The sequence below is a fragment of the Calonectris borealis genome, chromosome 1 (genome assembly GCF_964195595.1).
Source record: "Calonectris borealis chromosome 1, bCalBor7.hap1.2, whole genome shotgun sequence".
Taxonomy (NCBI): domain Eukaryota; kingdom Metazoa; phylum Chordata; class Aves; order Procellariiformes; family Procellariidae; genus Calonectris; species Calonectris borealis.
Genome location: NC_134312.1, coordinates 159235164 through 159261358, shown reverse-complemented (window position 1 = coordinate 159261358; position 26195 = coordinate 159235164). Strand labels below are relative to the sequence as shown.

Below are 26195 nucleotides of genomic sequence, written 5' to 3'. Positions count from 1 at the left end.
TGAATATAAAAAAATCCTGTGCAGTTCCACCTGAAAAAAATATCTTTTAGGTATACAGAAAACAGAAAAAAGGAATGGATGAAATCGTAGGAAAGAATGGTACTAAACACGGTTAAGGGCAAAAATCCCAGAAAACATCTAACAGTTTTGGTTTTTTTTACTAATGGTAAAATCATATTATTTTTATATGTTCTATAAGTATCTATAAATATTTTTATATGTTCTATAAATATAAATATCTATAAATACCATAATGGGATCAGTCCTCAAAACCAGGTTGTTCCTATGTTTTCAAAAGTTTCACAGGTTTTTTGTCTTTTCAAAAATAACCTTATAGGTGATACTTAAAAATGAGTTTTTTGCAATTTAAAAAAAAAAAAAAAAATGTATTTTACTGGCTGGTCTGAGTGTGCATGTAAGAGAAAGCACATTGTCTTTTATGTACTTAAGGCATATAGAGTATAATGGCCTTTTTACTGCTGAAAACCTTATGCTGTTCTGGAAGGCCATGCTCTTGACAGTATATATATGGCTGCTTGCACCAAAAATGCCTCTAACTCCTAACTTTTCTTATATTGTGTCCCAACTGCTTTTTGGCAAAGTGAGAGAAAAAAACACAAGAAGTAAAAATTGTTTTCATTCATAATTTGTTTCAGACCTCTAAAATCTTTTCACAAGGTTGGATGGACCCAGCACGCAACTGGCAGCCTTAACAAGAAAAGGTACTACAAAGGAGAGACAGCCTGGTTAAATCCCTTGTCTTTGGACAAGTTCAACAGATGGACGCTTGTTGAGGTTTAGCAGAATGTATCTATAACCTCTGGGTGGACCCTGAAAAAAAAGTCTTGGATACTTTAGAAACCAGTAATTATTTATCTGCAGTATTATTAGAAACTTAAAACATTTGAGAAGGATAGACTGTAATGATTTTTTTTTTTTTAATATAGGTGAACCCACATGTTTGCACCAATACAAGTGTCGTGGTTTAACCCCAGCCAGCAACTAAGCCCCACACAGCCACTCGTTCACTCTCCCCTGGTGGGACGGGGGAGAGAATCGGAAGAGTAAAAGTGAGAAAACTCGTGGGTTGAGATAAAGACAGTTTAATAGGTAAAGCAAAAGCTGCGCACGCAAGCAAAGCAAAACAAGGAATTCATTCACTCCTTCCCATCCGCAGGCAGGTGTTCAACCATTTCCAGGAAAGCAGGGCTCCATCACGCGTAATGGTGACTGGGGAAGACAAATGCATCACTCCGAATGTCCCTCGCTTCCTTCTTCTTCCCCCAGCTTTATATGCTGAGCATGACGTCATATGGTATGGAATACCCCGTTGGCCAGTTGGGTCAGCTGTCCTGGCTATGCTCCCTCCCTTCTTGTGCACCTCGCAGAGCATGGGAAGCTGAAAAGTCCTTGACTAGCGAAAGCACTACTTAGCAACAACTAAAACATCAGTGTGTTATCAACATTATTCTCATACTAAATCCAAAACACAGCACTACAGCAGCTACTAGGAAGAAAATTAACTCTATCCCAGCTGAAACCAGGACAAGAAGAATTAGATTTCTGGCAAAAAACTTTGGTTTTAATCTTCTGAGATATAATGGACAAAACAAAGAACACTATTTATTGAAGACAAGCATTTGCCCAAAGAAACAAACCAACCAACAACTTTCAGATGCTCTGTTAGAGCAAAAGCACAGCAGACTTGTAATCCTAACCTATATCTTTGTTTTACTTGTCAAATGGCATCTACATAAGGTAGAAGCATTCAGAAGTTAAACATAACCAAAAAAAAAACCATTTTCAACTAGTTTCTGGATGCACCTTTGGAAATTGCGAACTTTTTTATCAGCTGTTGGCTCATAAGAACAATTATTTGCAATAGCAGATGGTTCAGCATTTTTTCCCATAAAGAATTCCTGAAATAACGTGAGTGATAAAATTAAGATCACAGTCCATTGAGCATGCTTACAGCTTTCTTCAAAGCATCATCTCCACTAAACCGCTGTGATTCAGGTGAGGTGTATGTTGGGGGAAGCTACCCAATAAAACAATGAAACAAAGCACCCACACTGCCTCCTCTATGTTGCTTCACCATCTTTTTGTTATTTTCCACACTTTGGCCCACTCATCTGAATTTGCTCCAACAGTGATATTTGATTTTATCACTAAAAACAAAAATTGAAATTCTTCTAGATAAGTTTGAACAAGAGGCATAAATAAAACAAAAGGAGTTGCTCAACAAGCTGTTCTGTTTTTTCTAAATGCACCAGTAGAATAAAGAAACCGCCCAAGTACCCTAAGGCAGTGGTTGCACCTTTCCAATTACATTTACAAAATGTTATGACACACGAGACAGCTCTGAGAAAGATTCAATAACCTGGAACACAAGACATATTATTGATACTACCGTAAAGCTGAAACAATCCTGACCAATACATACCAGGGCTGTTAAAAAAGAAATAAAACTCACCAGCACTCCTTTTTATTTACTTACAGTTGAAGAAATTTATTTTGGACATAAAAACAAGGACCCCACCATATACTCATAGAAACCAGTAAATTGTAAGATCAGCTATTTTCAGGTTATTAAGTAATATATAACACTTACTGCTGAATCATTTAGAAATACAAAACAAAACTATTGGCTAGACAGTCCACATAAAACAAAGGCCTTCAAAAATATATCAGAAAACAGAAAGATCTTGAACATTCAAAGGCAAAATGGAATTTTCTTTGTATAATCTTCTGTTTTCTTCCTATATACAGATTAATTAATACAAGTTCTGTTAATCTAGCTAATGCATCATTGGATTAACTTGGTTGCAAGTAATTGTATCTGCTTAACTTCACAAATTTTCAAGGTATATTCGGTGCATCACAGTTATTTATTTCCATAATGCTTCATTCTTTTCATATTATTTCATTGTTTTTTTACTTCAGCTTGTGCTGAAACAAGTAATTAGAATAATAACGCGAAATACTAATACAAAAAATCCAGTTGCTATTAGACGACTGAGACATAACATATTTGAAGACTTGAAACCAAGCATCACTAATTATCACAGAAGTTTTTCCTCCTGCTAACAAGGGAAAAATAAATCAGATACGGGAGAGCTATCTGAAACAAGAGCAATGTGAAGAACATATGAAGGACACAAAATTAGAAGGCACAAGGCTCAGAGTTCCAGTCTCTGCTAATTTGCCTTTCGTTATATATTTTGTATCATTTTTACGACTCATAAAGGAAAGGCTTGATAGGTTTGGGGTGCGGGGGTCAGGAAGCCTGCAGCTTTATACAGGCAATCCAGGTGAAGACAAGTATGTTCAGATCCCAAAGACAGGTGGTAAATAATGGTGGTAAATAATGGAGGCAACTTTTTTTGTTGTTATGTCTTTGTTTCATATGATTAAAAATTGGAACAGGACACTGAAGAAAATGCAAAAAGACTAAAATGTGAAGAGAAAACAAGATTAAAATGAAAACTAATGTGATGTTCTCTTCTTTTGTTTTTCTGGTGATGAAGAACAGTTATTACTTTAAATGAGGGGTAAGGAAAAGACTAACATCTTTCAAGACTTGGATTTAGTTTATCCTCTAGATGAAATTAAGTCACAGGCTTTCTGCTGTTCAGATGCTGAATCACATACCGCCAGGGATTTGTTGTTTTATACACACGCATGTTCATCTTTCATTACCCTAGCTTCTCTGTCACAAGTGTTAGGACAACTTGAATTCCCTACTTGGATAACCACCAATTACTCACTGAATTTGTTATATCATACAAGAGTAAAAAGGAATTAACAGGACAAAATGAATATGACCTTCTTTGGACAGTTCTGATCTCTTTCAAGGTTTTCACGAAACAACTTTAATAAATACAAAATATATATAGGAGAAGGAATAGGTGTGAAGATGGCTATGTCAGATTCAGGTTTTGTTTTGTTTTGTCCTTTTTATAAAGCTTACATAAATCAGATTTGATGTTAAGATCATTAAAGGGAGTTGATGGGGAATGAAAAAAAAATTGATGAAGCCTTACATGTTTATTCACCATGAACTGACTTGCAAAATACTAGTCTGCTATGACAACTTTCCATTCCTCATTATTATTATTTTTCTTTAAACTATTTTGGCTCCTGCTCAGAAATGTTAATTGAAATTAGGAGCTTTCTCCACTTCCTGCATATTTCACTTGATGATCTAAGAGCAGCTCATTAGCAATTCTTCCATGCAGTGCAGGGTGATACTGTCTTCTTTTTTTTTTTTTTTAAAAAAAAAAAAAAAAGGAGAGAGGGACCAGATGTGAAAAGATGTCAAAATAATGATTTGCCAAATCCAAACATTTGGCTGGAACACATGTGTCACTTTTCACAAGAATGGATTTTTGGTTTTTTAATTTTTTTTTTTAAGTGGGAAAAGGAAAGAAAAAAAGGAGGAAAAAGAAAGCCTAGAGAAGTAATACTTAAATAACATCCCCAGCAAGGGCAACTCTTGGAATACGGAGACCCCATTTAAGATCCACTTGCTGCAAAACTTAACAGGAGGTACTTTTTAACCTTGGTGTCCATACCCCAGTGAATGTTGATTATCAGGCTCCTTATGGTCCAATGACTAAACATAGTAAAATGGAAAAAAAATGCAGTTATGCCTTGACTGGAAGATTCACTATTCTGTGATGGATGCACATGCCCGTCAGCTCATCTCCAAACATTCAGTCCTGCTGCAGAACAGAATGCATTTAAATTCAGACATGTCCTATGGACAGGGAAACTACCCCTCCCAACTCTTCCTACATACCACTTTTGCTAGAAAGAATTTTATATCAAAGGTGATCAAAGGACTGGGAAACCTGCCATATGAAGAAAGGCTGAGAGAACTGGGTTTGTTCAGCCTTAAGAAAAGAAGGCTTAGGGGAGACCTTATCAACGTGTTCCGGTATTTAAAGGGTGGCTACAAAGATGATGGAGACTCCTTTTTTACAAGGAGTCACATGGAAAAGACAAAGGGTAATGGCTACAAGTTACTCCTGGGGGGATTCTGATTGGATACAAGAGGAAAATTTTTCACAATGAGAACAATCAACCATTGGAGTAATCTCCCCAGGGAAGTGGTGGATTCCCCAACTGGACGCTGTTAAGATTCAGCTGGACAGAGTGCTGGGTCGTCTTGTCTCGACCGTGTTTTTCCCAAGAAAGGCTGGACGAGATGATCCTTGAGGTCCTTTCCAACCTGGTATTCTACGATTCTATGATTCTATGATATCTTTTCTTTTATAGAGTGACATTAAAAATGCCACACATCATGCAATAAACTACAAAAAAGCATCACCTTTAAAGTGTACTCAGACCCCACTTAAACATACATCCCACTTCTTAACATTTTAATTTGCAACAAATATTTGTAATTAAAATTACTGTAAAATAAGCAAAATGACATTACTCAACAAAAGTCAAAGAATGATTCACCACACAATACTGTTTTCCATAGCAACTGCTGAAAAAAAAAATTATTACACATGCACACTCATACATACATGTATGCTCATAAAAGGAAAGCTAATCCTCTATTGTTTCCTAATGATGCAGCCAAAAATCTAGGCCATAGAAAATGAAATTCAAGAAGAACTGCTTAGAGTGGATAGCTAGTTTTCCTTTTTCTTGGGGGGGTGGTGTGGTGTTTGTGTTTTTTCTTTTAAAGAAAATGAAGAAGCATTATTCAGATCCAGCAAACAGTTGATACAGGAAAGGAAAAAAAAAATCCCCAAACTCAGCCATTGGTTGCTTCCATGCCCATAATGCATTTTGGATTTTGGGTGAAAGTTCAGATAAAATTCTGTTGAAGAATATTGGAAAATACTGGAAAATTTTCAGCATCTTAATTAAGTTTTACTTTGAAATGTTACATAAACTAGGATTCCTCAGCCTCAACAATACTATGATGGGTGGGGAGCATAAAAGTTTTCTGTAAACTCAGAAGTGCCGTAGAGAAGGTAAAAAGAGAGCAAGTGTACAAGAACTATGACACCAAATGAAGCTGGGAGAGGGCAGGTATGAAAGAAACAAAATTCAGTGGTCAAGCTCTTTGTCACTGGATACTGTAGATGAATCAAGGCATAAACAGGCTGCAAAACTGATTTGACCAGTTCTCAGACAAAAATTCTGAGTCAAATTAAATCAAAATATACTGCCTCTGGCTCTGTAAGCCCCTAAACTGCCTGTCACTGGAAAATTACTTTCTGGAAAAAGTATCCCTACCTGCCCACCCTGTTCTTATTGTTCCCCAAATACCTATTATTGAGTGATGGCAAACAGAGCTAGGTGGACCTTTGGTTTGAACAAGCAGAGTAATTTTAACGCTGTTACATATAACTGCCTGCATACTTGCCTTTAGATAACCATAATCATTCCCAAAGAAGCAAATGCCCGACATACCATCCAGGGAAAAAAGCGAGCACAGCTCTGGCCTGAGCAGAAGCCATCACCGCGCCGCAAGGCACGAGCCTGGGTGCCACGTGTGGCAGCAGGGAGGCAGAGGGGACCTCAGCCTGCCTCTCCCTCCTCCTCCCAGCACGAATCTGGACCAGGAAGCACGCAGAGCACGCATGAAGAACAGTCATGCTCCCACAGTGTGCCAGCGATGGTCGTCCTTCAGTTGATCACATGCCAATATATTTTCAAGGTCCATCGCCAAACCCGTTTACAAGAGGTATTTGCTTTAGAACAGCAAAAGTCAGTGTTGCTTTTAGCAACACGAAGTCAGCTCGATAGAAATAACCAAATACAAATAAACTTGTGACAAAGCATACAAGTAACACTACTAAAACATGAGATGCACATCGCTGTGCATACATACTATTGGCCAGCACACCGAACCAAAACCTGCCGCAAACCCTGGAAGGGTCCAAACAGCCTGAAATGAGCTATGGAGGAAGGTCTGCATACGGAGAGCTTCGCAGCGCTCCCCGAACGGTCGGCTGCAGATGTTTTCTTCTCTCAGAAAACAGGACAATGAACAAAAAAAATCCAACAAAACCATACTAAGATGACAAAACCTGATCAAAATACTATACAATGAGGTGCTTGAAATATGGTATTTTTAAACAAGCAGATTTGATTTGAGTTAGTATTCCTTTAAACCACTTACTGCATGCTAGTAGAAATTTAGATGATTAATATAGCTTGGTATTAATACTCAAAGCACTAAATATGCTCTAGAACAATTTGGTTTAAAGAAAGGTACAAGTTCCAGAAGGTGAGGTTGCAAACTGTGGAACACATTCTAAAATAAAATAAACAGCAGAGGGAGGAAGCAAATGCCTTCTAACAAAATCACCCTATTTTTAAACCAGTCCCATTTTTGGGTCTTTTACATACATATTTCATTTTTCTCATTTGGTAGAGAAAATACAACAGTCTCTTATCAATTGTTCACATTTCTAGGCTCAATTTCCCTATGGCATGCAGCTCATTAGGAAATGTATTAATATTAAATTATCTTTTTCTTCGAGTACGTCCTGTCATTAAGCAGAGGATTATTACTGCCTTATAAATACATACTGCTTTATCACCAGAAAACCTAGAATTGGAGGGAAAAAAGGTTTAACCATAAAGGAATACTATTTCTCTCTTTTCAACCATCAGTTTGCAGTGGAGGCCTTACTGCTGACACTTAAACGTTTATCCTCATTGCTTACAAATACGCGCTCTCAGCTTTTTAAATAAACAGCATGACTGTTCTGTATCACCATGATGGACGACTTCCTCAGGAAAAGAGAGAAATACAAGAAATTGGTAATATTGAAAGCCGGCAACTTTTTTTTATTCCCTTAAAAATTTGACACCAAGCACTATTTGAATTTAAATATTACAGCTGTTTCTGGAAACTTGCTGCAGGCTGGTATTAGTTATGACCGCAGGCTGCTGTAACACAGTAACGTTTCATGAGAAAAACTCTGCTGCTTGCACAATTCATTCTGTTGGGACAGTGAAATTCTTCGGTGAACATTAGAGGAAGTTTCAGGTGAAGCTTGGCAGCCAGGGCGACAGAGGACACCGATATGTCACTGGAGACAGAGGGCCCTAGACATTGCAGGGAGCAGATACTCAGGCAGATTTCTTACCGGTACACAGAAGTAATTGTACTATTGCACTATTGTTGCAATATGTCCTTAGTACCTCTCTGGCTACTCCTCCTACTCTCAGACCTTTGCCTCGAAGCTGTGAGCGTGCCCCATGCCTCAAAACCTTGCAGTGAAACCCTGGAGGTGGCTCTCGTGCTACGGTGCCCCACATATCAAATGTGCCTAGCTGGGGAGTCCAGCAGGATTCGGCGTTGGTGCTTCTTCTCTTTGGCAGGAGTGGTGACCTGTGGTGAATGCAATGACCCAAGACCATTTTCTTAAAGCAAGGGTGTTTAACTCTAGGAATAAATCATGCCAATGAGAAATACTGAAGCAGAAAGAGGTCTACGTGGATGTCTATTTACAGGATGCCAGCAGTGCAATTGGAGACATGACTGTAATAGACACAGATTTATTCAGGCCAATCCTGATTGGGGTCATCCTGACACCCATGGTAGTGACGTGGGAGAAATGGATTTCAGTGCTGAGCAGATTCTATCAATACCAGTATAAAATAAGCAAGGAAAAAAAAAAAATGACCAAAAAACCAAACTCCATGCCCTCTTGCTATCAATGACCCAAAGGAGAAAAACACTGCAAAAAGATCATTTTTTCCCTTACTCAATATAAACCACAGCATTACCAGTACTATCAAACTATGTCATTCCTAGTAGTGACTCAGGGATTTGAAATGAGAAAACAAGCACAATCTGGTTTTAATTTATTAACAAGGAAACAAACTCTCCCCTCATTCTCTTCTCGAAGAAAAGAAGCTGTGATACTTTGTTTGACTGTGCTTCAGCTTTGGAGTCAAAATAGCTAACTGCCACAGGTATTGGAAAAATCAGTTAATTTATTGCAAAACTTATGCAAAACAGCACATAAAGGGAAGCCAAATGCTGTTAATTGTTCTCTGAAGCACCTTCCTATGGGCAGCAGGAGGGAAATAGAAATAGCCTACTAGGAAGAATACATAAATATTTTATTAATGGACACAGGTAAGGCGAAGCATCTTAATTTTCTTTCCCCTATCCCGGTTCCTCATCAAGATCACATTAATCACACAGTAACCTCCAATAATTACACACAAGATTGTATTCAAATTCATAATTTTCAAACACATTTACCACCAACATTTTTATTATCCCCCCCAAGTTTTTTATACTCCCTGAAGCACAACATTTCACAGATTGTTACAAATTTTAAATATTTCAGGATATTAAAACAACTCCCTATTCCCCTCATATCCCCATCAAAATCTGTTTTGAGTAGAAGAACAGCATAATTTACAACATGAACTTCACCGTCTATTCCACTCTGATACCAGCAGCAATGTGCTTTCAGATAGCTTGTCTGGGGAATCACACGTCAGATGCAGCTTTTTGGCTTTTTATATGCAATACAACGCAGTCCGGCAAGGCCATGGAAGCAACAGAACAAGACTAGACTGTGCACTGTCTCCGAGTAAAATTTAAAATTTTGAATGAGAACCCAAACTAGCCTCAATAGCGAAGCAGCAATACAGCCCTGGAGTCTGACCTGCTCCAGCCTCTTTGTCTCTGGGCCGCTGAGGCACCGCATGGGAAACAACCTCCCGTGGTTCAGTCACAGCTTTACACGGTCCGTGTCCGCAGTGCAGGACAACAGCACGGTCAGCAGGACAAAAATGAAAAGGGAAGGGCAGAAACACAGGAGCTGGAGCTCCTGGCCACTCCTGTCAGGCAGGACTTTGCCCCCCTTGGCCAGTGAAGAAGCCTGAGCAGAGTGAGGGGAGGCTCGCCCCGGTGAAGGCTGCTTTGTGCCGAGGTCTGTGAGCAGATTTAGCCCTGAACAGTCCAATCAGGGAAATCAGCAAAAGTCTGCAGGAGCCCGAGACATCTGTTCACCCTGTGTCTTTTCACTGATCCCTCCAAGAGAAGGTACTGCCGATGCATTTTCTTCTGCCGCTCTCCACATGCACGCGAAACACCTGTTAGCCCTCTCCTCTCACCAGCGATTTATTACAGAGCTTTGCTGGCCCTCTAAGGCCCATACCCGTCATTCCTCTGCCTTAAATAAAGAAACGGATCGTCACACACTATCCTATGTATTTTAGAAGTTGTTTGAGCCAGCAGGCAATGGTATTTTGCAGAGCACGGGTACGAGCAAACCGGCTACTGTGGGGACACAGGAGCTACTACAGGTCATTCTCCCTTCATCGAACTCTGTATGCTGCAGTGCCAGCCGTGCCAAATCACTGAACTTGTGTGCTTGTCCTCAGCAAACATCACCTTCTGGAAGAAAGCTGAACACAAGCAGCAGTTTAGCGTCCGTAATCCACACATGCTACAGCCCAGCGTAAAGTAGCTGAGGAATTTTGCTCTAGCTAAAAGTCCTCCCAGCTAAGAAAAAGACTATTTGGTAAGTACCTTTGCCTTTCAGATAGCAAATTTAAAATGGGAATTTCAGAGGACAGATAATGAGATGCTATTACAGAATAAGACGTTTGATCCTTGTTTCTAATTATCTAGCAGCACTTTAAAAAATAGGCAATGATTGCAGAATAAAAAAACAGGTACTCAATTTTCTTCAAATCACTGTATGTGTCTGGTAAAATTAACACATTATTAACTCTTGAGTGGAGTAGAAAGAGGGAAAAAAGGTTAAAAGATACTTTGAGAGATTTCCAGGGGAGAAGCAAGAGAGTGAAACAAAAGCATCCCTGTACTGACTAGAAAACCTGAATTTGGTTAGTATCGTACTGTGACAATAAGCATGGTTTAAATGCTGCGATACAGCCGTGGCTGCTTCGGTCCCTTCCACCTACTGTACTTACAAAGTACAGTACTTCTGGGAGAAGTACAGCACTGCTAAAGAAGGTGAACTGGGGATGACCCTGGAGACCACCGTGCTCAAATTCGTACATACCTTTTTTACATATGTTCTCACAGCTCATTTTCAGGTGCAGTCGGAGGAGACAGCATCCTAATACTAGGGACAAATATTTAAATGATAGGGAGATCATTCCAAGTTATAGCAAGAACTTTTCAGAGCAGGCATGGGAAAAATCATGGTGCTACTAGCACTGCTGGTAGGTTTGTTATTTAAAGATTGAGTAATTGTGGTAAACTGTCATATTAGCCCCACGTTCCCTCCCTCGGAGGGGCAGGCTTGTGTCATTCTGAGTTCATTGGGAAGCTACTGGTCGTGGGTTAGGGAACGTCCGCCAAAGTACTTCTGAGCAATGAACTAATTTAATGCAGACATCTATTTCATTCCTTCATCGTTCTCTCATCATTAACTTTCTGTAATGTTTGTATAAATCCCCTTAAGAATTGTTCCTATATTGGAAAGTAACTATGAGTCTCAAAATTATACTGATTTGATTTGCCTTATTCAGCTGTTCTGTAGTGAAAATAAGTTAGTCACTGTAAGAAAGACTTAGAGGTCAGCAAATATTATAATTCTTTTTTTTTTAACCAGTGTTTTAAACTCTGTACTATTTTTATTTCTAACATACTTGGTTCTCCTTTCAAAGTGATTATGCTTAGGGAATTTTGTCTCTACGTTTTGGCATGAATAAACTTTAAAAAAATCTGTGATTTCATACAGGGGGGAGAGGGAAGTAGTAAGGCTGTCTCTCCTTAATGCAACAAAAGCAGCCAGGGCAAAGGGCAGGACAAGGAAGAGCAGGCCAGCAAGCCTTGGTATACTGCATTTTCAGAATGGATAAATGTGCGCAAATAATATATTTGTGAAAAATTAATTCCAAAGAGAGCCAAGCACTGAGGGGGGAAACAAAAGCATCTTATAAAGGTACTGGCAGCTTTTTAAATGATGAGCAATCCTTTTAATGTTTTTGTGGTATGATTTAAAGAGTTCTTATTACTTTACTAGAAATCCGGGGAACAATGTTCCTGTCTCCAACAACATAATTATTAAACTGAGATATATACCCAGTTTCAAAGGCAGCAGTGAGCAGCCTCCTCCTGTCCCTCAAAAATGTGGGTAAAAACCAAGAGGCCATAAGGCCTTTTAATCTACAAGCTGTTGTAAACAGAGAAGCAGACCGGAGCTTCAGTGAAGCAGCCGGTTCTGAGGGTAGGCTTTCAGTATGATATTAATTGGGGTGATAGGCCGGGGTTCTGCAAAAGCATCTGAATTTACTTTAACTTCACCCAAATGAACAGTCCCACTGAAATGTGAACTTTATGAGAAAGCCTTAAATACAAGTACCTTCATACTTATTAGCAGGAGATCCGGTATGGCAGAAAGGTGTTTAAAACACATTTACATAAATAAAATTCAAGAATAGCAGCCCTGCTTCTAGCAGCATTCATTACAGGCTGCTGAAAATGAGTCTGTTACCACAGTAACCAAGCTAATATTGGCTTTCCAGCTTGCAGGCATTAAATCCCTTAAATGCAGGTGCAAAGGATGAATTCACAGTTTTGGAGCAGGTGAATTTTCTCTGCCAAAAATGTCAGAAGTTGAAGAAAGAAGATGCTGTAAATTTTTATGGCAAAGACGTAGTAAATCAGTTACCCAAGAAAAGAGGTGGAGGGGCTTGTGATAGTACTGAAATTTGGACTGGATGGAGCACAAGCTTCAAGTACACGATCCCATTGGTTTTACTCAGAAATAATGGGCATTATTTGGAGAGTTATTCTGGTGATGCTTAAGGTGAACTAGAATTCATTTCACTCCCTTTCAAGTGTAGGAATCATAGGCAAAATATAGATTATTTTTGGTCAAATGAGCAGGTGATGTCCTGAATAAAAATAAGCAGTAGACCTGTTGAGACAGAGCATCCTTCCCATGGTTGTTTTCCGAAGGAAAAAAACTCAGGCTTATAAATACCTATTATACTCTCGAGGGAACAATACTGTGCTAGCCTCTGCCACCAAACAGGTGGTACAAATAGGTTAAATCTAAATGCAGGTCATAGACATCTAATTTTTTGTAACTTAACGATTAGTACTGAATTCCAGGAGAACATTCACTGCTAATTCTTCCTAGAATTATTTTCAAGGCACTGATTTTAACAGCTTTTTTTTTTTCATTTAGACATATATTGCTCTTTTGTCTTGTGCGTTAATTGCAGCCTAAAAAAACAATCCTTACAAACTAGAAGTTTTACAAATCATACAAAGAATCTACATATTCCAAACAATTTCTGGATTTAATGTTCAATATTTCAAAATGGAATTGCATTCTAGAATTAAATTGTTATTACATCATACTTTTAAAATAGATAAATATATGCATATTCATACAGCATCCGAGTCTACTAACTGTATAGCTTCTAGCATCATCTCACGAGAAATCTCTGCAAGTCTAAGAACATGAACGCTTGGGGAACAGAAGCCAAAAGATGCTTGTCTCGCCCTCAGGGGCTGTGGATGACATGAGGATGCCCTAACCTCTCAAAGGGGCTGCGCTTAAGGTGAGGTTCATGAGTCACTTCTTCCTCTCACCCTCTGACTGACTCAAGCATTTTAAAAAAGCGCGACAGAGGTAGGCAGCCAGCTGGGAGAAGCCACCCTCGGAGCAGCTGGGGCAGGCTGGGGCGGCTTAGGAGAGTTCCTGCCTCTTTCTGTGCACAAACTCACTCAAGGAGCTCCAGGTTGTAAGACCCACGCTTCGGGGCAGCCAAGATGACATTTCCCAACTCATCTGCTATTTTTTCAAAATTATTTCACATCAGTTTGCTAAACATTCGAAATAAATAATAAAAGAATGTAGGAGGAGGTAAATAACTGTGCTTGCATTGCCATGGGCATAATCAGAGATTTTACTTTGTGATTCACCCGAATGATTTTAATAAATCTTTCCTCTCTGAAGTTTGACTGTCAGAGATGACATTTCAGATTCAAGAAATCCCTGAAGCACATTAGACAGAGCAGTTGAAACTTTTTTTTTTAAAATGAGCAAAGAATAAACACAACAGGTTCTTATAACACAAATGTTGGTGCAATGTTCTCGCTTAGTTTTAATAAGAGTTGGTACCTTTGCCAATATCTTCCTAGTGTTCCTCTTGAGGACCATGATCTTTTAAGCATCTATGCTGGTCCACAGGGAGTTTCTGAATTAACTCTTAAAACTTTTCAATATAAAGGCTATTTAGAATACCAAACATGTAAATAACAGGTGTATTACTGAAGCATGACACTATTCTGAAATCTATTTTTTCCTTTCTCATATGATAGTAACACCTTGAAGACGAAGCAGCATGACAGAGTAAAGTCACTGTCTTACGAATCAACACAGATCAGACAGACCTTTATAAATACTGCCAGCTGGTGTACTATAAACAAGAATCTATAATAATGGTTTGTTATGCAGTACCTAAACCTGTATCGCATGGCTGTTTAATAAAAATATTCTAAGATGCTTGATGCATGGGAAAAAGCAATGCAATATGCTAGCATTCAGCAGGAAATGCTGAGAAAAATTGTTTTTCTACACTAATCTATGTTTTACTGATTTTCAGAAAAATTTACAGAGCAGCATCCTGCAAAATGAACATCTCAACCTGCTAATAAGTCATATAAACTATGTTTCCATTTTATTACCTCACTTCCAATCTTATACCAGGAAAGGAAACTTGTAAAGTTTTTGTGAATAGTTCATCGTCCCGCTACCCAAGCAGTGGTTCAGTGTGTGGGAGAACACCAAGATTCAAGCACTCGATGTCACTTACTGGCCCCTGTGTTTGCTTCTAAATAACTGATAGACATTCTCTGTACTGCTTTTCCTCCGTTCACAGACAAACCATTTGTGCCAACACACCAAGGATGTTAAGAGAGTCCATTTGACAAAGCACATCCAAATGTCAATTCTTGCAGTTTGCAATGAAAGGTAAGTCAATATAACAGGTATTTTGACCAAAAGAAGAAAGTCTTGAATAAATCTTCACTTAAGAGATCTGTTTTACTTCATAGCTAGTGGGAAATGTTGACTAGAATGCAAATAATTTTAAACTGAAATTAAGAACCGATTTCCATAAAATCTCTAATAGCTATTATCAGTTAGATAACATCAATATTATCTAACATAATATTGAAATGTTGTGCCTTTAAGTAAAAGCATTCACATTTTTTTCCTTTAATTTTTAATTACAAATTGATATCAAATACAATCCAGCAGCTTCAGGCTTTCAAAAATGTTGATTAAACACAGAAAGACTCAAAGTTTTGAAACTTCAGTTTCTCTGCCCCAGGGGCCTCAATATTAAACTCTGTTATTAAAGGAAAATTAGCTGAAGTTACAATAATGAGGTTAAGAAATGTAGAAAATACCCATAGTATTTTTAAGAATGCCTGTTAAATTGGAAGTCTTAATAAGGGCACCAAACCGATGCAGCATAGGACTGTTTAAAATCCAAACAACAAACACAGGTGTTATTGAACCAAGCGCCTTACAGAAATTCAGAAAGTCAGAAATTCAGAAAGTCAGCAGGCAGAGTTGTCACCTCTGCATGACACAGTATCACTGATGTTTTTGTGACAGGTCCCATTCTTCACAAAATTATACTGACTGACTCAAGTAAACATTCATCCTCTGAAATCTTACTGACTGCATCTCCTGTGATGTCTTCAAGCTCTGATGATGAGCTAACCGGGTTGCAGTGTTTGCTATCAGCCTGTACTTACATTTAAAGCAAACAAAAAATACTGACCCATTGCATTTTCCAGCTCTCTTAAATGCATCATTAGTATCAGATTTGTTGAACTTTGTCATTGACTCAGAGCTTTGTGGTTAATTCTTCCAAACATCTTTAGTGTAAGTTATCAAACCTGCAGATAGAAAAATGCTCTTGGTTTTTAGCTGATGTTTAACTTCCCCTCTGACTTCTGCTTAAATAGGTAATGTGGCACTAGTGCTCTGACACCCTCCCAGCTTTCCTTAAAGAAAAACAACTCATTATTTCTGTCTTTTCTCCATCGTGCTTGATAATGTCATAATTCAAACCGATACCAGTGCCGAAATTCTGGTGTGTGAGAGCTTAGTTGTTAACTGAACTACTTGCTATGCACATAATCTTTACTGGAGTGTCTAACAGTGTCTGACTGCTTCAGTCTCTTACTCTTTCCTTCCTAAATTAATTTATTCTCATGACTTAACATTCCCTAAGAGTCTAGGTAATGTCAGTCACCTCAGCTATCACTTGTACGTAGAATATATTCCATTAAATTAATGGAATGTATACTAAAACCACTGCATATAAATAAGCACTTTAAATTTCAGAATTTTGGCATTTTCCATCTACTTGTAGGAAAATAAAACAGCCTTCCAGCACTTTAGTGCAGTTACGATTTTTTAAAAATCTAAACCTTAAATATTCTGGAAGATTTGACAGGTATATGTTGGTTTAACACTTGTAAGATAAACAAATAGTCTGAACCAGACACTAATTTCTAACTCTTTCAATTTTATCATTTGAGAAACAGTCACATAGTATATCAACATAGCATAAAGAACTCAATCTCACAATTTTGCAAGTTGTCATGCAAGACAGCTAAGGGTCCCAATACCGTTTCAAGTAAAAGTGGTGTGTTCTTGGTGTGATGAAATAATAAAATATTAACCTTTGAGTAAGACAACTGTTGTTTACCAACAATCCCCAAACACAGGCTTAGTTTATTTTCCTGTTTCCTGCATTTGCCTCCAAAAGCCCTGCCTGTTTTCAAGGCTTCCTGCAACATTTCTCCATGATTATAATTTCCTTTAGCATCACCAGTCATACAGTGTTATGACATATAGTGGCATATAAGCTGCATCCATTACAAAAACAACCACATTTTCCTTATCACCTTTACATTGGGTTTAATTCTGGTAATATGGTAAGTCACAGGTTCCTTTTTGATGTTATAGAGCATGTTGTTGTATTATGGAATTATTTCCTTACTCTACAGAAAGCTTGAAAATCCTATTTGTTTTAAAGGAAAATCTATATTGAAAATTTCTAGCTAAACTAATTTTATCAGTTGGGCTCTTAGCAGACAACAATATCTATTTTTTTGTTGAGAGATTAAATAAATATACAACGTGAAAGGAAAACATTAAAATGCAAGAATAAACAAAATGGAGCAAAATAAAAATATTATCATTTTTATAAAAGTAAGAAGCTTCCTTCCCTCAAGGGGCTGTCACTGAACTGAGCTAAAAACAGACATGAGGGTAGCAGCCCGCAGCCTGCAAGCGCTACGCCCTCCAAAGCTGGTGCCATATTTCCCTAACCTCCTCCTTCCCATTGAAAAATGTGTGCCAGTCATCATTCATGCATATTCAGACCCAGCTGAAGTTAGCAGTTGCCCGATTTCAAGAAGTGAGGTAGAAGAAGTGAGAAAACCCACAGACTGCTGCTCTGGGTAAGTGGCTTGAGACAAGCTGCAGCCCAGAGGAGAAAGACGTTGCGTAAACAGGTTAACTGGGCCGGCAAAACCTTCCTCTGTAAGCCATCAAAACGATTTTTTTACCTCCACATCTATTACTTCAGTTTATTGCCCTTTAAAAGAAGAGTAATACTGCTTTACTTTAAGGATTGCTTTATTAGGTATCTAAATACTTTTGGCATAAGCTAAGCAGAAACATATGCTTTTTTTTTTACCATAAGATAACTGTAGTCAGCACTTCAAGTTTTTAAAGTAACTGAGGTCTTCAACATTATGGCCAAACTGCACCACTTTATATATTTACATTATCATTTTAACGCACAGAGAATTTCTTTCCGTAAAAAAGCGTTAATAGAAGCTTCAACAAATTGATTTTGGTCTCCGCAGTAAAACACAATGAATATTTAAATCCAGTTCCTCATTGAGACCCCACAAATAATCTTATCAGAGATAAATACTGCAGCAAAATTCTGCTGTCATTTGAAATAGCACAGGATTCAGCAGAATACTTTCCACTTCCTTATGTAGCTTTGGGTTGAGGAGTTTGTGAGTGGTTTTCTTGTCCCATCACATTAGACAAATCTCTAATTTCTACACATTCCCAAAGAAAATATTCTTCAGATAGATAAGTACTAAGTAGCAGAGATTTTTAATTGCTCAAGAAGAAAAAAATCAAAGAGGCAGTTTTCTAGCTTCCAAAGAGCAGGAATAAATACAGGAAGTATCCTAGAGGTGTTCTGCTCCCTCCAAGTCAGGAGTAGTTTCTTTGGCCCCAATGAGAAAAGAAAAGCCAACGCGGCTGCAGAAAGCTTTGCCCAGGTGGTACCAACTCCCTTCCCGGGGAGTCTTCTACGCCCGGCACTCGGGACACACGCACGCTCTCGGCATCCCTGGAACGCTGCTGTGGCTGTTGTAAAGCATCCTCTGACAACACGTGCAACTGAAACAGGTATTTCCTTTGATAAAGGTCAATCGCCAAAGACCGAGTTGGATTTTTTCACATGCGATAAAAGCACAATTAAAACTGGCGTCTTTGTAGTAAATTCAATAACACTGTATTCACTGTACTGATCAGCGTCCACGGCAGAGAGAAATGAAGGCCCTCCAAAGCTGTCACACAGTAAAATTTTAGCTGTGCTCTGATCTGTTCCCCAAATATCTCTCCTTCCCCTGCCGAGACCCTGTCAGTGAAAGAAACCTTGGGGGGAAAAAAGGTAGCAATGCTTCACTGAAAACAGTATTCGCTGATTTAGCTCTAGCACCAGAGCACAGTGAAGTGGTTTGTTAATTTAGACTTTTGCAGTTCTGCTAAACTTAGTAAAACTGATGTCATCGAGCCCAGAAGCATCTCTAGAAATACTCACACCACTTCTTTTCAGAGAATGAAGTCATCTGAAGCACACAGGCAGAGCTGGATGGAAAAACAAAATCCACAAAAACGTTTTGAAAGTTGTTTTCTTTCTTCAACTTTTTAGAGAGTTTTGACATTTCTTGAAGAGGAACAACAACCACCTCTCCACCAACAGCATGTGAGCCAGAAAGGCACTACACCAGCGTAGACCCAACACAGACACGTGCCCCTAGGCCTCTCACATTTCAAAGAAATAACCTAAACTCTGAAATACCACTTATTCCAAGACAGATCTGTCTCATTTTAGAGCAGAAATTAAGTCCTGTCAAAAGCAACATTTGGAGACATGCTTGATTTTGATAAAATTGAATTATTTTTGCCAGAGGCAAGTGAAATATTGAAGAGCAAGAGCTAATTAAAAATAACTCCTATCTTGAATACTTGATCTGAGTACAAGTGCTAGGACAAATTTCTGGAGTTTAAACAGTAAGAATGTAACAAAACTTGGCTGCTTGTGAATAAAACTGCAATCCCACAACAAGTTGTGCTGTTGTGGCAAACACAGGCAAACTGGCTGTCAGGCAAACTGGCTTCTCCAGGTCTCTGGGCAGGGTAGCTGAGAATCTCTGCAACTTTTACTGAGAAAAAAAAAAAAAAGAGAAGGAAAAAAAGAAGCCCAGAAGGCGTTGATGTCTACTCTCTGTTTTTTGTAGCAATATTCCTTGGGATTATAATTCATCTTCCACTGAAGGCTCCCAACATTAACATCAACCAGTAAACCTGTCTGAAGTAGGGCTGACATACTGAATTATTTAAACAAGAAAATCTTCATAATAAGGTGTTTTCAAAAGCAGAAGAGAATTCTTTTGCTGCAGCTTTGTTGCACGTCTAAGAAGTCAGAAAATAAAAGTGTTCTCCAAACATGCTGTAGGTGATATCAACATTGGGGGCCATCAGTGGGAGGTGAACAACTGAATCCTACCCTCAGAAAATGCTTTCACGCTTTTTTAAAAGAAGGATAGATATGGGAGGGGAAATCACTTTCTCTATTGCTCTCGCTGAATTTGGGATTTACTGCTGTGAACCAGTTTCAGCTCACTAATACCCTTGAAGTTTTCTGCTGCCATCCCACTAAATTAGAAGTGTAAAGGTAAGGAGGCACAAGGTACGGTCTAGTGATACAGACCCTCTTGCTGCTGGGAAACGCAGTGCCTAATAAACAGGAAGGCAAACACGCCAAATACCGATTCGTATCGATGCCACCAACCCCATTTCCCCTGTCAAATCTCCTCTCTGGTCTCCTCGCCCTTGCCTCGCCTCTGAAGCGCAGCTGCCGAAACAGCTCTCGGCTGGGTGGTGACGCCCAGGGGAGCAGCAGCCACCGGAGCGTAACCTCTGCTGCCGGGACGGCGGCAGCCAGGGCCAGCCGATCCGAGGCTTGGTATGGAAAGCGTAAGGAAGAAGCCTTTATGCACTGTTAAGCCACGCTTAACGCGTGCAGTCAAGCAAGAGACTCTACCAGTCACCCACTTATCGGGATGCAGTACAGTTTTCAGCGTGGTATCTTTTTCACGTTAGGCAGTGTTTTTTTCCCTAGAGAGCAATAACTTATCTACGCAGTGGGACGCACTATTACATAGAGTTCTGCATCCTCCCCAAGAGGCATGGTGCAGAAACACTGCAAGTCACAATATCTCATGAGAGAAAAATCTGGTTCTGAGTTTCAGATTCAGCATCTCCCTGTGCAGCTTGGCATCTGCCATCAATACGATATTTTTCTTTCCAGCTCAGAACATATGCCTCTTCGTGCATGAGACACGATTGGACAATGAATGACATCATCTGTACCTTTGTTAACCCATTTGCAGGAGACTGGGATCCCTTGACAGTTGAATTTAGAAAGATAACTAGTTTTTCCATGTGCTAAACCAAGATAATCTCCTGTGTTTTGTTTCTTCTGGCATCTTGCTTAGTGCTTATGCAAATAATATAATTTATTTGAGCCATTTGCAACATTAAACATGGAATTCAGCAGGCAGCATGCACGACCAAATTGCACAAGCATATGAGAATGAGATGGTTTCCAAAGATAGTTACATTAAGCTTACATTTGCAGAATAAATAATTCAATCCTCATGCTCCACATTTAAATATTTATACAAATACACTGCTTGTCACAATTAGTTTGATTAAACTGTTAAGAAAAAGGAACTGTGCAAGAAATGAGACTTCATCCAGGAGAAGAAGCTATTTATGTTGAAGTTAATTATGTGAAATTACAGAAGCAGCAGCAGGTCAGGAAGCGGTCCTCCAAATCCACACAAAGATCTGACCCCCAGCTCATTCAAGGAAGGTTTTCTACCCAAATTTTTTGCATTTAGCAAACAAGACCCTGAGCTTATTTTCCTCTTTGTCTCATGGAAACATGAGACATGTTTCCCTCCTTCTCCCATGAAAAGTCTTATTTATAGACTGAAAACACACTGTAGTTTACAGACTATTTTCTGCATAATTTTCTTTCACAACATGCTCAGGACAAATTATTTGCTTTCACAGCACACTCGCCACAACTCCTTGAAGCAGGAAGAGAAACATTAATGGAAAAATCTTCTCCCTTTAATCTCAGGGGCATTTTTCAGGAAACTTCAAAAATCCTGAATAGCCTCAGAGAAAAGCCTAGATGTGTGATCCTGTTTATAGATCAGAATAGGGATTATTTCTGATCGACATGAGGTCTGGTGCTACAAAGTTTAGGGGGACAGAATGACAGTCCCCCTCTAGGAGGAAGAAATCAGCTTACCCTGTCTCACTGGCGTTAATTCTGATGTGACTAAGGCTACCCAGAGCTCCACACATGACATTTTGTAGTACTACTAGGAATTCAAGCTCTGACTGTATGTGCAATATTGGAGCGCTGCTGTAACAGGATTTACGAATAGGCAAGTGGGTCACCTTGATCTGAAGCAGTTTATTCTGTGTTTTTCGGTAATTGAAGGAAAAGAAAGGATGACAGAGGTCTGCTCCATCACTGACCGAGTTCAAGCTGAACAGCATTGTGTAAAAGCATTTACTGTACAAAACAACTGGCCAGTGGGAGGGATCCTGCAGGGCAAGCCAGGCTGCCCAAACCAGCCTCCGATTCAAGCTCGTGAGGGATCTGCCCTTGCATCAAAGGGCACTGAGTAGAGACTTTGTCCAGAGGACAAATAAAAAATTCCTCTTGTTTCTATCTAGTTATTTTAACACCGTTTCTGGAATAAGCCTATGAGAACCAGATTAGGAACACTGCAAAAATTCACAAACGCCTGTTGTACTTTTCATTGGTGGTTGGTGGTGCAAAAGCACAAAGAGTGGGAAGGAAAGAGTGGGATACTGCCTTTAACTGCCATGGACCTGCCAAAAACCTGTCAGAGAGGTTTCTTTTCTTATGTGATTCAATGAGACCAAGAATTTAGTTGTTGTATCTATGAGGCAAGCTAGATTCCTTAATGTAGGTGAAATTTTGCTTTTTTTATTATATATTTGGTTGACATATTTCCTCATATTCTACTTTTTCTTACCTTCCCCTCCCAAATAAAGTTTCTCCTTTTTCCTATTTCCAAGCATGAATACGTAACTATGTGCAAATGAAAGTGAGACCAAGAATGCATTCAAAGAGGTGGTGTTTTAGTTTCCCAATACCAAAAGTGAGCACAAGCAGCTTTGGGAAAGCTCTTCTACCACCTGGATTTATGTTTAGAAGAGCTCTAGAGAGCCTGAACCTGATCCCCTTTATTCCTGGCATCTGGGAGAAGGTTAAACATAATTACATACACACAAATGAATCCATAATCAAGGACAGAACTGGCACACTCTCAGAATAAAAAAAATAAGTTTGACTATTTCTCCGAAGTTTGTAAAGGAAGCAGAAAAACAGGTGGACAGGTATGGAAAACCCCCGCTTCCCTCCTATGTAGGCAAAAGTTAGATATGCAGCTACAGTCCCCAGGAAATAAAAAATGGATAGTCAGGTAAATTCATACATGGAATTGATGTAGAGTTTATACTACTGATAAAAACCTGCCACCACACCACAGACCTGCTCTTCTTCAGTAAAGGACAAAAAAAAAAAAAAAAGAAGAAAGAGGCATCATAGGCTTCACTCTCGTGGACAAGAATGAAGGAGAAGTAAGCACGCATGATATGGGTATGTATCAGCTTGACTTTTTCAGGAAATAGATTACTAGGACCCTTCACTTTCTCCCCTTTTATTTCTGTGTCACCAAAACGTTTCTGTGTCAGAGAGGGCAGCCGTCAGGATCTTTATTATTATATTTATTACTACCTAGAGAAACTTCCTCCCCAACAGTCCTCAATGCTGGCAACCTGCTGAGAGAAAGGAAGTGGAGCGCATGAGCTGTTTGCTGTATCTGCCAACCTGTTCCTGACATTTTTACAGGGGCTGGGGAAAGACTTCATTTTCACATTGATCACGTAGCAAATCAGTAAAGACAAATTCCGGTCAGCATCTTTGCAAAAAGGCTTCCACAAACCAGGACTTATCATAGGAGCTGTGTATCAAAAGCATTCTTGCATATTTTTTTCTTGACTAGTTTCACTTATATTAGTACCTTAGTAAAGTAGTTGTAGTAGAGAACACTTTACACCAGTTTAACATGGACCTGCCACTGAAAGCAACAGTCCCGCCAAATTGGTTTTAATCTGGAGAAACTCTCCAGCACTGTTTACTGCTTAAAGGTTTGTGCCAGTCCAAGGCTCTGGCTGGCATAGACGTAGGAACAAGGAGGCGGGGGGGTGGACTTTTCTATCAGGAGTAGAGCTGACATTAAACATTCAGGAAACTATGACCAAAGATTTGGGGTATGGGAGAGGTTTACAATTATTTTGCAATTATTTTCCATCACTTCCAACATAGACAGGTTCAAAATATAAAAACATTATTTCCCCCAAATATCACATATATTCGCAATGTCTCATAAGATTTCGAGTTACAAAAACATACAAGTTAACATTATTTGAAGTATTAACACTGAAAAGTTATTCTTCAAAGAACCATACAGTACTGGAATCTGAGAGGCAGTCCTTCCCTTACCTTTCCACTGTCCTCTGGTTTTTCCTTTATTTTGGTACTTAGCCATGATCATGCCACTTCCCAACAGCCATGCAATCAAGGCATAATTTGTTCCATCAGTAATGCAAGAAATCATTTAGAAAAATATTATTCACTGTCAGCTGAGTCTGACTCAGGGAAAAAAATGTCCAGAGGTTGTAGAAGAGATTGAACTTTTAACCATACTATTAATTTCTCTGATTTCACAATGTGCTACTCTCTAGTCATCATCCCTTGAATACAAGGTTTCAGAAAAACAAGTTAAAAGCAAATCCATTATAAAACAGGAGAGAATGATAATGCTAACCAATATTTCCTTCTCTGCAGCAAAGAAGGAAAAGTCATTGCAGTGACAAAACATTTTTAGTTTTTGTTCTCAGAGTAGCTGTACATCTACCCTATAAATAACTAGATCTTATAATTGTATTATAGATGCAATAGGTATTATACCACATACGTTCAATGTCACATGCATACACGTGCCAGGTATAAGAAGTATTTACTTGCTTGTAGATAGGCTATGTTGATTAAAATATTTGCATTACACAAGTGAAAGCAAAGGCGGGGCCCGTTCCTTTCTGGGATTGAACAAAAGTGGAATAGAAAGTTGACAGTGTTTAAAAAACCACGTTTTTATTATATGTGTTAGGAAACAATTCCTGTTAGGGGATATGTTTATTTTGCCTTTCCATGTCATTAGTAATGGAAAGAATTAAAGTTCATGGAACTAACTCGGTATATGCTGGAATAATGCAGAATCTTTATTGGACCATTTACCCCGATCCATTAAAGCAACCTCTGCATGTAACTCACAGGTTGGTTTGACACGTCCTGTAGGAAGTCAGAACAAACAACCTTGGTCAGAATAATGTAGCCCCAGAGAGATCTTATGGAAGGTCAAGAAACTTATCGAAAATACTTTGTTATCCGCAGCCATAAAACCTAAGAGTAGAAGGGACAACAATAACAAGCCATAGGTGTCTCTTACTGGTCTTCCTGCTGTACTGGTTTGAAATTGCTCTCAAATGGTGACTAGGATAAAGACCAGCACTGAAAACCATTAGCTTCAGTAAAGATTAAGAACATTACTAATGTGTATTCCATAACTGGTTTAATACTGTCTTGCATAATCATATCTTGCCGATACTGAAAACAACTTTAAGATGGAAAAAGAATCGGGTTAAGGCCAATTAAAGTATTATTATACAAAACATATACACAACTAATTCAGCTGAAGGTGAGAAAGCAGGGTGTTCTTATCAGAGGTTGTTCAGCTGTAGGCACTCTTCTCAGTGAAATCCACATGGTTTTTCAAACCTGGAAAAAGCCGTAACATGCAAGCAGACTGCAGAGAACATTCCTTCCACGGCTGTGACCATGGGGTCCTTCCCATCTCTCAGTGGCTGCCTATTTCTCTCTGGAAAAGCAAGACCTCATGACTCTGTACTGATAGCCTCAAACACAAAATGTGTTCTTCAGTCTTCAGAAGCTCTCACACTTCTAATATTAGAATTATTTATGCTGTAGACCTGTTCTGAACAAATAAAGGCCTATTTTATTAAAGATGTGAATAGGCGTGTTTTGGTTTGACATTCTTGGAAAGAATGTATGCTAACAGAAGAGCATCTGGTCTTCACACCTCAGAGAACAGTTTCAGTACCCACACGGTTAAGATGTCTGGCTTCTTGCATTTGGACAGCAAAACTTTTTGGTTTGCATCCTGAATAAAGTTTATCTCCAATCCTTCTAATGAGAAGCAGCTTTCTTCACGCTGCAGTGAAGGAACTTAATTACTTTGTGATAAAGTAAAATATGCCTAATTATTCATTGAGACCTTTTCCCTTGATCATTCAATTGGCCTTAGATCACCTTCATTGGGTTCAATTACATTTTCTCAGGAGGAAACTGTAACTCATTTAATATATATGCTTCCTAATATTTTAAAGATACTGGCTGGAAGAGGGAGATCTGGAGGAAAAAACCTATTGATTAGAAAGTTCCATTAGTTGCTACAAAAATAGTTTTTTTACCAGCTTCAAAGCGTTAGCATCAAAGATGCATTTGTGGTAGGACACTTGTTAATATTCACAGAAGCATGAGGTAACTCCTGGGTCAAACCATTAGCATAAATTACACATATAATTGTGCTGTTTTATCAAACCTTCTTAGAAAGCTCAGGTATGACTATGCATATGAATTCTACACACACTTTAATCTTGGATTATGGTCTCAAC

General features: G+C 38.8%; 1 protein-coding gene across 1 annotated transcript in view; it reads right to left on the bottom strand.

Moving 5' to 3' along the window:
• FGF14 (fibroblast growth factor 14) overlaps positions 1–26195 on the bottom strand; it is a 418914-nt gene that overhangs the window by 194273 nt on the left and 198446 nt on the right. The window lies entirely within an intron of this gene.